The 14968-nt window shown below is 39.3% G+C and overlaps 1 long non-coding RNA gene across 1 annotated transcript in view; it reads left to right on the top strand.

The window, feature by feature from the left end:
• LOC142054968 (uncharacterized) overlaps positions 1-14968 on the top strand; it is a 71680-nt gene that overhangs the window by 12432 nt on the left and 44280 nt on the right. The window contains exons 4-7 of the long non-coding RNA XR_012659751.1: positions 5096-5183; positions 8960-9000; positions 11331-11560; positions 13195-13279. This is a non-coding gene — a long non-coding RNA (uncharacterized LOC142054968). The remainder of the gene's footprint in view (positions 1-5095; positions 5184-8959; positions 9001-11330; positions 11561-13194; positions 13280-14968) is intronic.

Genomic DNA, 14968 nt, shown 5'->3' on the forward strand with positions numbered 1-14968 from the left:
TATTACCATTGGGGGGTTGGCAGTATCCATTCTCCCAGGGTTGCTACATGCTTCTAAAACTGTGTCTTTGTTTCAGTACTGCCCGAGCAATTCTGCAGAGCTGTCTGCTCACAGTAGATATAGGAAACAGCATGACCTGCCAATGCCTTCCTCATATAGCTGCCTATATCTGCCCTCAGCAGAAATGCTGCTGCTCAATGTGTGCTAGCATTTTCCCAGCAGCTGCCAATGTGACTATGCAGGTGATGATATGATGGGGAAGGAGGGCTGGCAGAAGGAATAATTTAAAGAAATAAGGCAGCCCCAACTGGCTGTGTCACCAAGTCTGCCACTCCAGCACAGGTCGTCTGGATGGATGGGAACCAGCCTTGGAAAAGCAAAGCTCAGCACTAAGTTCCTGAGGGAAAAGCTGTTTGTGCTGTGTACCTTTAAGGCATTTATATAGCATTCTGTGCATAGTACATCCTCCTGCTGTCTGGTGCTACTAGTAACAGAAATATTGACATAGGCATACCATGGGTAAGATCATACCCTTGCTGGTTTTGAAGGTAAAAATATCTTCTGCCTTGTGGGAGTCTACAGACATGGGGTGTTGATAGGTATATCTGAGGTCATATTACCTTTGAGGACAAGGGCTCATTTTTTTATTCATGATCTCTGAAAACCTACAGTGAAAACACCAGAATCCACAAAATGTGCAAACTTTGCTGCTGTTTGTGATAGTCTGAAGAGCTGCCAAAAGCTTGCAACAACCAGCACTTTTCCTGCAAGCAGAAATGGGAACTGTGCTTTTGAGGGGTAAAACTTAACTTCTGTCCCTAAACAAATTTAAAAGGCTTTTCACTTTTCTTATTTGAGAGATAAACCTGAAAATGCGAAGTTCTAAGTTTCAGGAGACAACTCCCAAACTATTAATCTTGAAACCTTACAACCTCCAGATCTGCCTCATGAGGGATCCAATAAATGGAGTGATGAGTGGCAGTAAAAATTGCAAATCAAATATATGCAAAATGTGGTTAATTTTAAAACAAATCCTTGCACTTTAGATGTTGGACTCTGATATTAACTGATATGATAACAGTGGTAAAGAAACCCTGACCTCATTTCAGCCAGCATATGGAAGGGTTTGAAAAGCATTAGCCTGTAGTTTGAGTCCCCAACTATTATTTAGCCTTTCTGCTTGCAGTAGTGCCATGTGCCATTTTTTAACATAAGAAACAGCTTAATTTGGCTCTTATCTTCAGAGGTTAAAACAGGAATTTGGTCTGAGAAGACTGTGCAGGTTCCCTTGCCAGGGTTACTTGCTCTGTTTTATGAGTGCATGTGATGACCTGGGTGTCTTCATACAGGTTGTTTACAGCATGATTACAAAGATAAATGAAACATGGTTGAAGTTGTTAAATTCCACTATCCCCTCATTGCACAGTAAGTCATGAACTCTACTGAACAAAATAAATTTGGAAAGAAAAGTGATCTCGAGTGCATCTCTTCTAATAAGGGCATATCATAATTTCAATAAATACTTTCCATTACAAGTTCTTATGTTAATGCATCTGTTTATGAAAACTGAACTGAAATTGTGAATCGCTTTATAAATGCTAATCAAAACAAGATGGCCCAGTTTTAAATACCTGTCTATTTTGGTTTCAGATAATTTAAAATTTTTATTTAATGGAATTCAGGATTAAATTTAAAGGAAAAAAAAAACAAACCAACAACAAAGCAAGACTCCTCTAAACTTAATTTTATCATCTGTCCTCTGTTCTGGAAGGGGAAATTCTGCAAACCAACTCTGAACTCAGGAAAGGGAGGTACTAGCAAACTTGCTGTGCTGAAGGATAACACAAAAGGTAAAATGTAACATCATCCAGAAGCCTCCATGCTCAGTCACGCAACTTTTTTGAAGGCTGCAGCTCTCATCCAGGTCACAGCAGCATAACTTGATGCAGAACACTTTTACCAAAGAGGAGAAATTACTAAGAGATAATACAGATGAATATTTAAAAACTACTAATATGAAATGCTTTTTGTATCAAACATCAGTAGGTAGAGTGTTTCCTTTGCATTTTCAGAGATAAAAATATTTGTTTTGTATGGTGACTCACTCAGATTACTGTTTCAAGAACTGAGCAAAGGTGAAAGGATTTTTTTCTGCCTTTACTAATTTATCTGCCAAATGTGTTCATTTCTAGTCAGCTTGCACATGGAGTAGCATTTACTGTACTTTCTTACTGTATTCCACTTGCTGTGTATTTTTAGCTCAGTTCCTGGTATGTGATTAAAAGTTTTAAGTGACACCTAATGCCCTGTTAAGTCCTACAATAGCATCTGGAAGTGATATCTGTGTCTCTAGGTGGATTCTTGGAAGAAAATTCACTTTAACTGTAATTCCCCCTTTACCTTCCTTCCCAGCCTTATCTTGCCCCCTTCAAGAGCTAACAGGGAAAAAGAATTCAAGTTATGAGACAATTGATATAAAACCTGTGTACATGTAAATCTAAGTTAATGCATATAAAGGGAAGGAAAAACAAAATCAAAAGAGTACTGGGAGTTATGGGATGGGAAATCTGGAAGGTTTTTGTTCCATCTTGCATTTGAAGCATAGAACAAGAAAATTCCAGGTGATGGAAATCTCGATACAGGCAATGAAAACCAGGAATGTACAGCTCTATTGTAGGGGTGAGAAGAGCCAGACTGAAAAATTGGTGAATAATTTCTTTTTCTGTGAAAGGAATTAACTTGATTAGCATCATACAGACAAAGGTTATTACAACTAGCATGGGTCAATCTATAGAAAAAAGCTTCAAAAGGAACTAATGTTATACAAATGACATGTATGAATCTTTGCATCAAAATAACACTTCCGTGTTTACACTTCAGAGTTAGTCATTAAACTTTGGCGGTGTGTTTTGTGTGGGTTGGGAATAAATGATTTCTGTGAGACTGTTGTGGTCTAGCTGGGAAAAATAGTGCTTCTCTTGTGAGTTTTGTCACTTTAAAATTTATGTAGCGGAAACTGCCTGGAGAAATTATTGGTTGTGGATAGCTATATTTGGTGATCTGGGCCGGTTAAGAAAAGGTTTAATAGTTCACATTGTTTTTGTAATGTAGTATTGAGTATATATTAAACCCACACAAAGGTAGAACAGCTGACATGGCTGGAAGCCATTTGGATCCCATCTCTGAAACTGAGGTAAGGATTTATATCTAATCCCCTGCATTTGGAACAGAAAACATACAACTTCAAATGAGGAGTTGGGGCACCAGCTCTTTGGTTATGATGGAGGAAGGTGGGGTATAATAGTGCTTGAGTATTTTATTATGGTTTTACAGGGAACAGTGCCATGTTGGTTTTGACTTCTCATTTTATCTAAACTGTTCTTCAGTATTATGACCTACATTGTCTTACTACAGGGGTAGTAAAATCCCAAACATACAGACCCTAGTATTAGCATAGCCAAGCTCCATGTAAAAACTCACAGTAAATCATCCTCACTGCAGCCAAACCACATGTAAAAGCAAGCTGTGAAACAGACTCAACATTGCCAAACCACATGTAAAAGCATGCTGAAAACCACCCTCCACATAGCCAAATTATATATAAATCTGTGATGGAGAGCAGTCAAAATTTGTGTGTTTACTGGAATAACTCAAGGCTGTGGAGAATCCCCTTGCACAAGTCACCTTCTCACCCACCTAATGTCTGAGCAACAAGATCCAACAATGCACTGGACAGACCCACTCCCAAATCTGAAGTAATCAGATAGGAAAAGTGGCTCCAGCAGGAATAAATACATCACAGTGGGTTTGGGATCAACCTGCTCCATATTTGAAAGCAGCGAATGAGCAAAAAAATTAAGCTCAGGAAGAGCAAAGGACTAATTTTGTGTTGTCTGATTCAGATAGAACTGATATTTCTGAGTTATTTCTACTAATTCATAGAATAAGTCAGTCGAGGGCCAGAAGAAACACATCTGCTTTCCATGATTAATCTTTCCAGTTAGAAATGAGCAAGATGCAATTAGTAATCCCATTTTCAGTTGTCCTGACTTCAGAAAGTCATCTTAGAAATTTTATTAAAAGAGAGCGAAAACTCTGTGAATTGAGCTTCCAGTTCACTGTTTTGTAACTTCAAATGCACTGAGCTTTTAAATGGCTTTTTGTGACACTTTCAATATTATCATCACTGCAGTTGGTTAACCATGAAATATTTGGGGGGGGGGGGGGGATTACAGCTGTTTTCTCACAACAGGTCTCAAAGCACTTTACAAAGGAGTTAAGTATCATTATCTCCATTATATAGCTGTAGAAATTGTAACAGGAAGACATGGAATTACTTGCCTGACGTGCAGGAGGTCAATGGCAGACCCCTGCATAGAACCCAGATCTTTTGAGCCCCTTTTCTAGCTACTGAATATTATTCTTAGTTATCTGCTGTAGTGGGAAGTCCCAGTAATGGCTGCTGTTTCATGCTAGCTTAACAAATCTGGCAAAAAAAAAAAACCAAAAACAAAACCCAACCTGTTTGTAGCAGCAGGTTTCTTGTATCAGTAAGAAATATCCAATACTCTGGGAGCCAAAGAAGGCTCGTGTCAGAAAAGGCTGCTCACATAAGCTGGTAGAAACACATTCAAGGGTGTGCTCAATCAACAAGAGTTAGTTTTGCTTTTCTTTTGCACTGTTTTGTTTGAACATGATGTTGTTTAATATGCAGTAGGTGTTCATGAGCTGAATTCTATGAGATAATCCAGGATTCCCAGCCTTTGACACACAGCATGGTTGTTGAAATTGGTGGGTTATGGCTTCCCTCTGTGTAATGCAGAAAGGCTTGACTGGATGAGGTGGAGAAATTTCAGCGTATGTATAAATTAAGGATTTGCTGAGAGGAGAATGTGGATTCAGTGTAAGGGGCTATTTATCTATTAAAGCCACTTTTAGATTTTAAAATTAATTTATATGATCAATAGACTTTTTCCAGTTCCAGTCCCCTGGCTGAAAAGGCTGTCAAGATATCAGTACCATAATTTATTTACATACTTTGCTAAGTTCTCTAAATGCAATATTTGACAACTCACTTTTCTCTTACCCATTCCAGGCTCATCTTTGCAATCATGCCTGATTGAACATTACCAATAAATACATAAGTGTGGAGCCAGACTGGTACAGAGCAGTACAAGGATAAGGTAAGGTGCATGGCTGCTTGCCCACTGCATGGTCCTGGCCAATACTTGCCCCATTCTAGTCCCAAATATTAGCTATTGCCAGGTGAAAAGAGGAATCAAGAGCAAGCCTTTAAGCATGTTTTGCTGTCTTCTACACCTTTTCTACTTCTGGAGAAAGGCTGTGGGTTTAGGCCTGTGAGATGCTGACAGGATACCTATGCCCTTGTTTTCCCAGCTTATGCTTTCAGCTCATAAAGTCCCTCTTTTAGTCTTTAATGCATTGACCAAAACAGCAGCAATCACACCATCAGGTAATGTTACCTGGTGTCTCCCCCAAGGCAATGCCATCCAAAATGGAGAGGAGGAGGATGACATGAGTATGATGAAGTCAGCTCTCTACGTGGCATCTCTCCAGCTCTGGCAGAAGTTGGTGCACTTGGTGGAGGCCTGAGCATCTCATTAGCATCAAGAGAAACTATGGAGAAGTTGATATTTAAAAGCAGAACAGAAATTCTTTGCAATATATTAAAAGATCAGTGTTGTTTCTAAGAAGTACCAGCTGGCGTATTTACCATTAACTTGTGACATACTCATGTAAAATATTTTTTTCAGGGCAACACTGATAATGACAGCAAAAATACTCAAAGCAATGTATGAAATAAAACAGCCCTAGGTCTCAAAAGTGATCTTAAAGCCCAGTGACGTCATCATCATTTAGCACAGCAATGACTCTGAAGAAACAGAGAGCAAGTCAGCAAGTGAGGGAGGGGAACTATTGCTATACAGCATGGAGATCCGTGGTAAAACCCTGAATGCCCATTCTGCTATTGATTTGAAGTTTTTAATTGTTTTAAGAACAAAAGTAAACAAATGGAAGACTTGCTTTTGCTATCTGTGATTATGCATTTATATTCTGTTCATTTCTTCTGTGCTATTCTGCTGCTCCCTGTTGTCTCCCTATGTATGCTTTTACATCTCATTATCTGATGTACTTCAACAAAATATGTGAACTTAAGAACAAAAAGCCAAACAAAGCTCACATTTGCTTGTGCCAAATCTTATCTTTTTAATATAAAAGGTTAATCACGAACACAGCACGTGTGGTTAAAAATATTCCTTCTGCCTCTGAAAATTACATTTTATAACCGGCTTTTAACTACCTCCACCACCAAATCAACATGTGTAAGTATACTCTTCTGCCTTATGAAGCTAAAGTCTCTGCAGATCATGAGGTAGATTCATATCTCCCAAAATGCTTGTCACTTCAATACTCCATCAAATCACTGTAGATAGTTAGTTTTTCTCACTTGCAATTCAGTGGGAAAATCTTTCCTGGATCTCAGCAAACGCCCCAAGCCAAGGACTGATTTGGCAAGGTCAAACTGAAAACATCTCTCCACACTTAAAGCAAGGCATGGCTCAAACCCTGCTTTGTCCAGCTGTCAAAAGCCTGAAGTGGGAAATAGGTTAGCCATGAAGATGGAGAAATTGATCAACTACAAATACATCCATTGGAACTTAGGAGCTAAGGTGTCTCAGGATCCTTCTCTAGGCTTTTCAACAGCTATCCGCACCAGAAGTACAATGAACACCTATTCTTTTAATAGCCACTTCAGTATCTAATAAGACTCAGTTTGACAGTTTGAACTTCTGGATTCCTGCTGCGACAGCCTGCTTCTGCTTGTATGCTCTCAAGGTAGGAGTCCATAGGGGCAGGACCTGTTAAATACAGGGACACTGGGAGAAATGTGTTCAGAGATGATTCCTCTTCAGTGGGAACTGGGAAAGAAAATTTAACTACCCCTCTCATGAGTCTTGGAGAGAAAACCCATGCAGTTTACTTAGGACTTTAGAGACAAATAATTTAGGAGTTCAGAGCCTCTGTCTGTAAAAGAGCAAGACCACTTTTGTCATGCCCTGCGTACCTCAAACAGACTCAGAAATTCAGCCCATGCCCTGCCAAATCCTCCATGGTGGGAATGAAATCTGAAGGAGAAGGAGCACAGCATGATCTTTTGTTCCTGAGCAAGAGTTGCAGAGCCAGCACTAAAGAAATCATGTTTCCTGATGTGTGAGCTGAAAAGATGAGGTGTGGATGAAATAAACAGAAAATTCCATGAAAACCTGTATGCAGAGAATTTTCAAGCTAGCTGCAAGAGGCTATCAGAATGGGAGCAAGCTTCCATTTCCATCTAGCCTTTCTTAAAGCCTATAAATGCAAGCGTAATGCAGATATCTATTTACTTGATAGCGTCACTGAACTTGTCCCACTTTGAATCAAGTGCAAGGGGAAAAAAAACCTCAAAAATGGAAAACCACTAGGTTAGGGGCTTTCTTCACAGTTTAAAAATATCCTAACCACACCAATGACCTTGATACAGAGAATTTCTTTCACCTTAAGTCCTCCAATTTCTCAGCCAGTCTTCAATGCTTAAGATGTGCCCTTTTCATTTATCCTTACTTGTTTGACAATCAGACCTATTTCTTGCCTGCATTTGGGGCAGATAACCTCAAAATATTAGCACTAAGGAAAATTACACGTATTTGCTTCCAAAACAGAAAATGCTCAAATAATAGAATCAGTACATTCAAAAGCACTTTTTTATCTCTGCTCCTTTTTTAATATTGGAAAAAATATTTCATACAGAATTATCATATTTCCAGAAATATGTAATGACCCCATTCTTATTCTTGAATAATTTTATCTCCAAGTCTGACTTGTATTGTGGGTACTCCTGAAAACTATTGAACCGTAGACTATCAGCTCCTTGGAGACTGCTTTGTTTTGTGTGCCTCATCGACATGTATTCTGGAAAGATCACCACCAGACCCATGAGAGGGGAAAGCTTGAAAGTGTGACTTCATAGTGATATTCTTCACAGTGTTCCCCAATAGCAGGCTTGCAGCAGTGTTTAAAAAAAAAATTAAGAAATTTACATCAATCAAAGCAGCTAATCAGAACAAAATGCTGTTTTCTGTCTCCTGATCTGTTTCTTTTTGGATGGAGTATAGTTGCTGATATGTATGCTGGTCTTCTAATCCCTTAATAGGAGCACAGGTGTTTGAAAACTCCCTCTCAGAGCTGCTATTACCAAATATATGCTTCTAATTTAACTTCTCATGCCATATTACAGTAGCCTGAAGCAATTTTAGGTGTTGGGTTTGTGAGAAAAGCCCAATGTTGATGTTTATCAGATGACCTTTTAAAGGGTAATGTGGGGGTTATCCATTGACATGATTAAGACCATATGTAGGTCACTTTTCCCAGGCATTTCTTGCTGCTTTTCAAAATCTCATCTATTTTTATCCAAATTCAGGCAGGTACCTTTCATCTCTGGTATGTTTATGGGCATTACAAAAATGAGGCCGAATGAGCAAAGTGTTGGCTCCTTCGGAGTAATTTCTACGTGAAAAGTCAAGTAAGCTTGAATGCAAAAATATATACGTTAAGACAATGCTGTTACAGATAAATTTCTACTTTCTTCTATTTTTTTATCACTTCAGATGTTTTTCAGCAGATTTTTTTCCCCTCTTCCCTCCATCTTACAAAAGTTTCTTGAAAGACTATGGAGAAGTGAATTTCTCTGTGAGGGTCAGCTCTTAGAGCTGAATCTGGACTGACACCAAAACCCAAGGCTAAGTGCAGCTAAGCATTCTTTATGCTCAATCTCAGCTCCCTTCTCAGAGGTATGACAAATGGGTTTGGTGCTGTGTTCAAGCGATAACCTTGCCTTGTGTCCTGCCATGGAGCTGCTAAGAGCTGGGGTTTTTGAAGAATTACTTCTTTTCTTTTACAGTCAAGAAGGACAGAAGACAAACGTGCCTCAATATTGTGCCTGTGAGTATCCTTTTTGCTGCCTTGGAAATTCCATATTTCCCTGATGGTTCAACATCTTGGTAGAGTTCTTGCTGAAGACCAGCTGCCAGTGTTTCCTGCCAGTCTTTGAAACCATATTATTAACAAATATGGTTTGTTCATTTTTTGGTTGTTTGGTGTTTTTGTTTTTTTTAGACAGAAGATCTTTGTGTTACTGTGTCTCTGCACCATCAGATTGAACAAAGAGATAGCATGGTAAGCTTTACTGCAAAGCAGAATTCAATACAGGCAGAGATATAAAGGCTAATATGGCACTTAGACGTTGGCCAAGGAAGTAGGTGATAAGGCAGGCATTCACAATAACCATGTGGAAAAGAGGAAATAGGACAAGTATCTCATGAAGTCTTTAGGTGTAAAAACTAGACTTTTAAAGGTCTCTTTCAGCGGATCAGCATCTACTTGCTTGTGTTGATGTAAGTAGTTGTTATGACCCAAAATTTTGAGGTAAGGTTAGAGCATGGGTTGTCAGAAATAAATGCACCATGGTGCAGTTAATATTGAGCGTATTTTATGCTTCAGATTTGTACTTCATTATTGGGAAGCCCTAATTATTCCCCTGTCTCCAGCCATGGTGACAACATGTTTAGGAGATACAGGGGAGAAGAAACTCAAATCCAAAGGTTATATATGTGCTGCCTTCAGAAAGAAATAAAGGGAGATATCAGAATAAGCTTATTTCCACTTGAAATGCCATGAACTAGTAATGTCTTTATATCAGAAAATGAAGCACTTTTTCCCTGCGTCAGTGCCCTGAGAGTACTAACTGGCTATAACGTTCCTGCTTGGCCTCCCCAGGGCTCCTGCTACCTTGCCCTTTACCACCCAGGACCCCATTTTAGCCCAGCCTGGAACCATCAGCCCCCTGTCTCATAAACATGTGCCATTTCATTTCTGTCTACTATCAAGTATCAGGTTGAGGTTACTGAGGGCTCAGTCACAATCCAGCTACTGTGTATCAGGCACACTGTGGTAGCTGATCCTACAAGCCCTGTGTGTGGCAAATACTAAAAAACTCCTTTGCCTCTCTTCCCTTTTGGGGTAAAGCAAGTGGCATTGCTGGCATGTCCTGCAGGCTGAGAAATATGCACATGAGCAGTCACCACTGCACAGCCAACGTGCACTTACATGTTAAGCCACAGGAATCTGATTATGAGGCAGAGCTTTTCATCGGCTTATACTACAAAGGTAAAATGCTGCCCCCACTGAAATCAGTGGCAAAACCACCATTGGCTTTCACACAGCCAACATTTAACCTTTCTGATCTCTGGCCTCTGAGCCTGCAGAAGATGCAGTTCATGACTTGCCTATTCCAGAGGATTGGGGAGCGTTGTGATTTTGGAGGAGTTTGTGGCAACGCAATAACCGTGGAGGCCAGTCAGGTTTTGCATTTTCCGTTGCAGTCATGACAGCTACTTATCTTAGAAAGCATTACAGAGATGGGGGCTTTACTGGAGAGCATTTATGGATCTCCTTTTAGTGCAAATGTATGAATTATGTTCAAAAGCATGGGAATGGTTTGTCCATAAATTCTAGTAATAACAGCCATGAAAATACTATCTCACCAGTTGTACTCCTCTCACTCCTTTTGTTCTCCAGTAGATTGCAAAAGCAATCAACATCAAATTTAGGGTGGGATTTAGCATGGGGATTTGCACTTCTTAATGTGAAACAAGGCTTTGAAAAACTCGGTCTTAGCAAACAGCAGCTAATAACAGTAATAGAGATAAGTCGATTCATATCTCCCCACCCAAAATATTTATATAAAGAATTAGTTAATTGTATTTTATCTTCTTCTGATGGGTGGGTTGCTAGCCTTCACATTGCAGCAGAGCTGGGAGATCTCTCATGCAGTCTGATGCCAAGAATATGTATTATTTCGAATTCTGTTATTTGCTTTGGGTTTAAGATGGTGAGAGCAAATTCCCCTGCAATTAGCCATAAGCAGTTTTGCAGTGAGAAAGTCTTTCCATGCTTGAACATCTTTTATTGGAGGGGTGAAATCCCTTTATCTGCTTTTTGTAATTCAGACATTTACCATATATCTAGAGAGAAGTGTTTAAAAAAAAAAAACAACACCAGCAAGCCCAAACATTACAGTGTAAAAAATTAATTCTGGTATCATTTTATCTGCCTAATTGGGTCTTAAAATAGTATGTGGGAAGGAGGATCAGCAGCCTTGAGTGTCTGAGGCAATTTGTATCAATCATTTCCCAATGTACCAGTCACAAGTGAAAGCCCTTCTCTGAGTGCCTCCATTAGCCAGGTGTCAGAGCTCTCTGTTTTCATTTCAGGCTTTTCTCTGGGAACAGGGTGTGTGCACACCGAAAAGCACCAAGGAGGAACTGAGGCCTTGACTGATCCAGGAGGGTGCCTAGAGCAGCTCTGCAAGTGAGGTTAATAATGCCTTCACTCCTCTGTCATCACCAGTCCCTGAGAGCAATCACCACCCACCAACAGTTCCTCGAGATAAGACTGTGCCAGCTGGGAGAAGAAAGCCTTTGATATTTCCCTGCCTTGCTGAGTAAGTATGCCATAACAATAATACTTTGAACTTTTACAGCACCTTTTCATACCAGGGTCTGAGTGCTCTACAAACATTCATTCCCCAAGCCTCATACCACCTATTTGAGGAAACAATTTTTTTATTGTACCACTTTTATAGGCCAGATCTTCCAAAGAGCTCAGCACCCATTTTGCCTGCACTAGAGAAATTATTTTCTTTGTGTGAAAGAACTGCAGTATCTGGGTTGCCACTTTAGGAACCAGTGGCCAATATCAGTAACATCTACCCAACTCCTGCCCCAAAACTTTTATATCTTGCACTTGTGCAGGTGTGCACATATTAAAGCTCACACTTCTAAACTGCTTTTCTCCTTCTTATGACCCACAGGGACCCTCATGAGCATCCTGATCAGAATTTTTCTGACGAAGCAAAACCACCCTAGTTTTAGTCAGGCCTTTTTGTTGTCTGTAGCCATTTTTTAGTAAATGTAAAGCATTACAAGAAAAGTAGATATATTTGTTTTGTTTACCAGAACTATTTTCTGTGATGCTATTGTATTTGGAAACAGATGAAGAACATGCTTGTCAGTTATACACATACATACAATAGACAAAAAGAAAGATGCTACCTTCCAGATATGCTTTACCAAAGCAAAATATAATGCCTGCAATAGGATTAAACTTTGATTTTCATCTCCTGTCTGCTTTCTCGGTGAGAAAATACAGTCAAGGCCAATTCTGGAGCTGATTTTAATGTGGTGCCAGATGTCAGTGAAGAATCACAGTTAAGGTTTCCACACTAAAAATAACATTGTCTCATAGGGAGGGTGAGCTAAGAGTGCACTCTGCAACCCAGAGGACAATATATGTGCCTTCCAGTTACTGGTCCATTCAGGGAGCAAACACATTTTCATTTCTGTAAGGACACCGTCTGTATAGCATTCACAGTCTTCAGCTCTACCCCTTAGCCCATGTCTGGCCAGAGCATCCAAAGGGTAAAGCCTTTAAGCCTTACATGGGATACAGCGTTTGAGTCCTGCTCCAAAGTAGAACAATCCACTGATGCCTTCAGCTCTCATTTCTCCTGATGCTACTGAAAACCAATTAGTCCCTGTGGCCTGTTTAATTTTTAGGCACTGTAACTATGTTGGTTGCTCCTGGGAAATAGTTATTAGCTGTTCCTCTTCGTGAAGTATGCCAAAGTCTTTGGTCATTCAAATCCCATGAATTCAAGGATTATAATTCATACGCTTGTTGCAGTGACCCTGTTCTCTTAAAATTAAAAAGTAAACTTCAAACATACAGTTGCTTATTCAAGCCAAACTTCTAATCTTCTGAGATTTACCCATCACACATCATAAGTGCAGAGTGAAAAAAAGGGGGAAATACAGAGTGATAGAGCTAAGCTAAAATCTGTCAAATATATAATCTCTTCAAGGAAGGCTGGACTAACATGAAAAACAGGAGGCAGCCTGATGATTGGTTGAACTTCCTCTAACATGTCCTCCTGGGAAAAGAGAAAAAGACACCAAAGACTGAATTAAGGAAAAAAAAAAAAAAGATATAAAGAAGAAACGGGCTTAAAACTGTTTGAACACTCTTTGAACTGCTGGAAAGATGTGCCTTCTAAATCACTTTCTTAACTCTTCCTAGAATTCAACAGCTGAGTTTCTTGGTGCTCACATCTCAGTGGACCAGCAGAGGTGACTGGGCATAAAACAATAACACTGATGGGGAGGTATGTACGGAAGGTGCTAATCTTTTGTCAGGTGTATAGGTATGTAATAATTCAGCAGATAATCCTCAATGTTGAAAAGACAGTAATTCATTTTAAAACAAAGACCAAACTTACTGTTGCCATGAAGCTCTGACCAGTTTATAGTTTAGCTTTAGAGCTCAAAAAAATCGTCATAATGAAGGCAAAAGATATTAAAACCATGTAAATCAAAATAGCCCCAACTTCCCTGCAACTCAGACTGCAACTGAGCACAAAGTACTCCAGCATACATCTCTGTCCTCTAACTGAGCTTCTCTGCCACTGCCACCAAATGGTAATTGTCCTCCATCTAGCCAGTCACTGCATCAATAAGGCAGCCAAAGGTGAAATGATAGAAATCAATCTGCCTCTCATTAGTGAGATGAACAGAAGTGTGCTGGGGAGAGGGATCAATGAAAGGGTGAGATGTGTTAAGAACTGGTTAAAAGATGGATTGAAGAAGGAAGTGACTACTTTTTCAGATAGTTTAGAATAAACTTTAGAGTACTTTTGGGTAAGTGTCTCACATGAACAGTGTTACGTTCTGAGTATGCACACTTCTAGATAAAACGGAGTTCAGGGAAGATGTCTCATGTCAGACCCTGAAGTGAGGCAGGTGCTTTTACGTTTTCAGATATTTCATAAAGGCTAGTTTTAAAATAGGAATTATATACTTTTTAATATAATAAGCATCAGAGTATATAGGTGTACTGAAACTGAGCTACTGAATGCATGTAAACCCTTTAGTTATTAGATGTTTGTGTGCGTTTATACTTCCCTGCACTCAGACACACAAGCACGCACAAATAGCATGCATACAATTGCATGAGAGCCAGCCCATTTAAATGTGATGCTCAAGAGATGGAGGAAAAGCAATTTGCCATGACACCTTTTCCATCTTGATGCCTAGCTCACTGCTGTAGTTACAGATGGCCAACATTTGTATCTTAAACATTTATCTTGCAAAACGTAGACTTTATACAAAAGTATTTAGTGCTGCAAAATATTTCCCTTAAATATAAATTTTCATCTTGTTTCAATTTTTAGAAAACAGTTTGAAATTTCAGATGTTGTTTTTTTCCTCTTTGTCACCTTCCTTCTGTCTCACACTCTGTTTCTGAACACAGCAGATGTTTGCCAAGGTTGGAGGATTCTGGGGGGGAAGGTTCATTTTCTCTTCTTTTTCCCCACTATATAATTATTTAAAGCTTTATCTGTAGTATGAGTGAAGTGCATTCAGAGCTGACTAGCACAGGTTCTCAGCATCCTACCACACTTTACCATGAAGTAAGTACAAGGCAGTGAAAAGGTTGTATTAGAATCATCTTTGTTTCTCCTTTACCTGCTCTGTCAGTTTTCTGAATCTTGCAAAATTACAAAGTGGATGTAAAAAGAGGTAAGCATTTTTTTAAATTTGGACATTGGGTTTTTTTCTTGTAGTTAGTGGCAGATGGGAACTATTATTGGAAAAGAAACAGAAGTGAAAAATTTTACAGATATTTTGGGTGAAAGAATGCATTTTGTCCCAATTTGAACTCTGAAATATAAAGTACTTCAAAATGAAATGAGTCTTTAAAAGAAGCTACTAATTATCTCTGCGCCTTGTACATGCAAGTTGAGAGCAGGGTCTTGACAGGCTTTGGCTGAAAAAGCAGGGTTTCAAGTTCACAA

This window comes from Phalacrocorax aristotelis, chromosome 3, assembly GCF_949628215.1.
Source record: "Phalacrocorax aristotelis chromosome 3, bGulAri2.1, whole genome shotgun sequence".
NCBI lineage: Eukaryota > Metazoa > Chordata > Aves > Suliformes > Phalacrocoracidae > Phalacrocorax > Phalacrocorax aristotelis.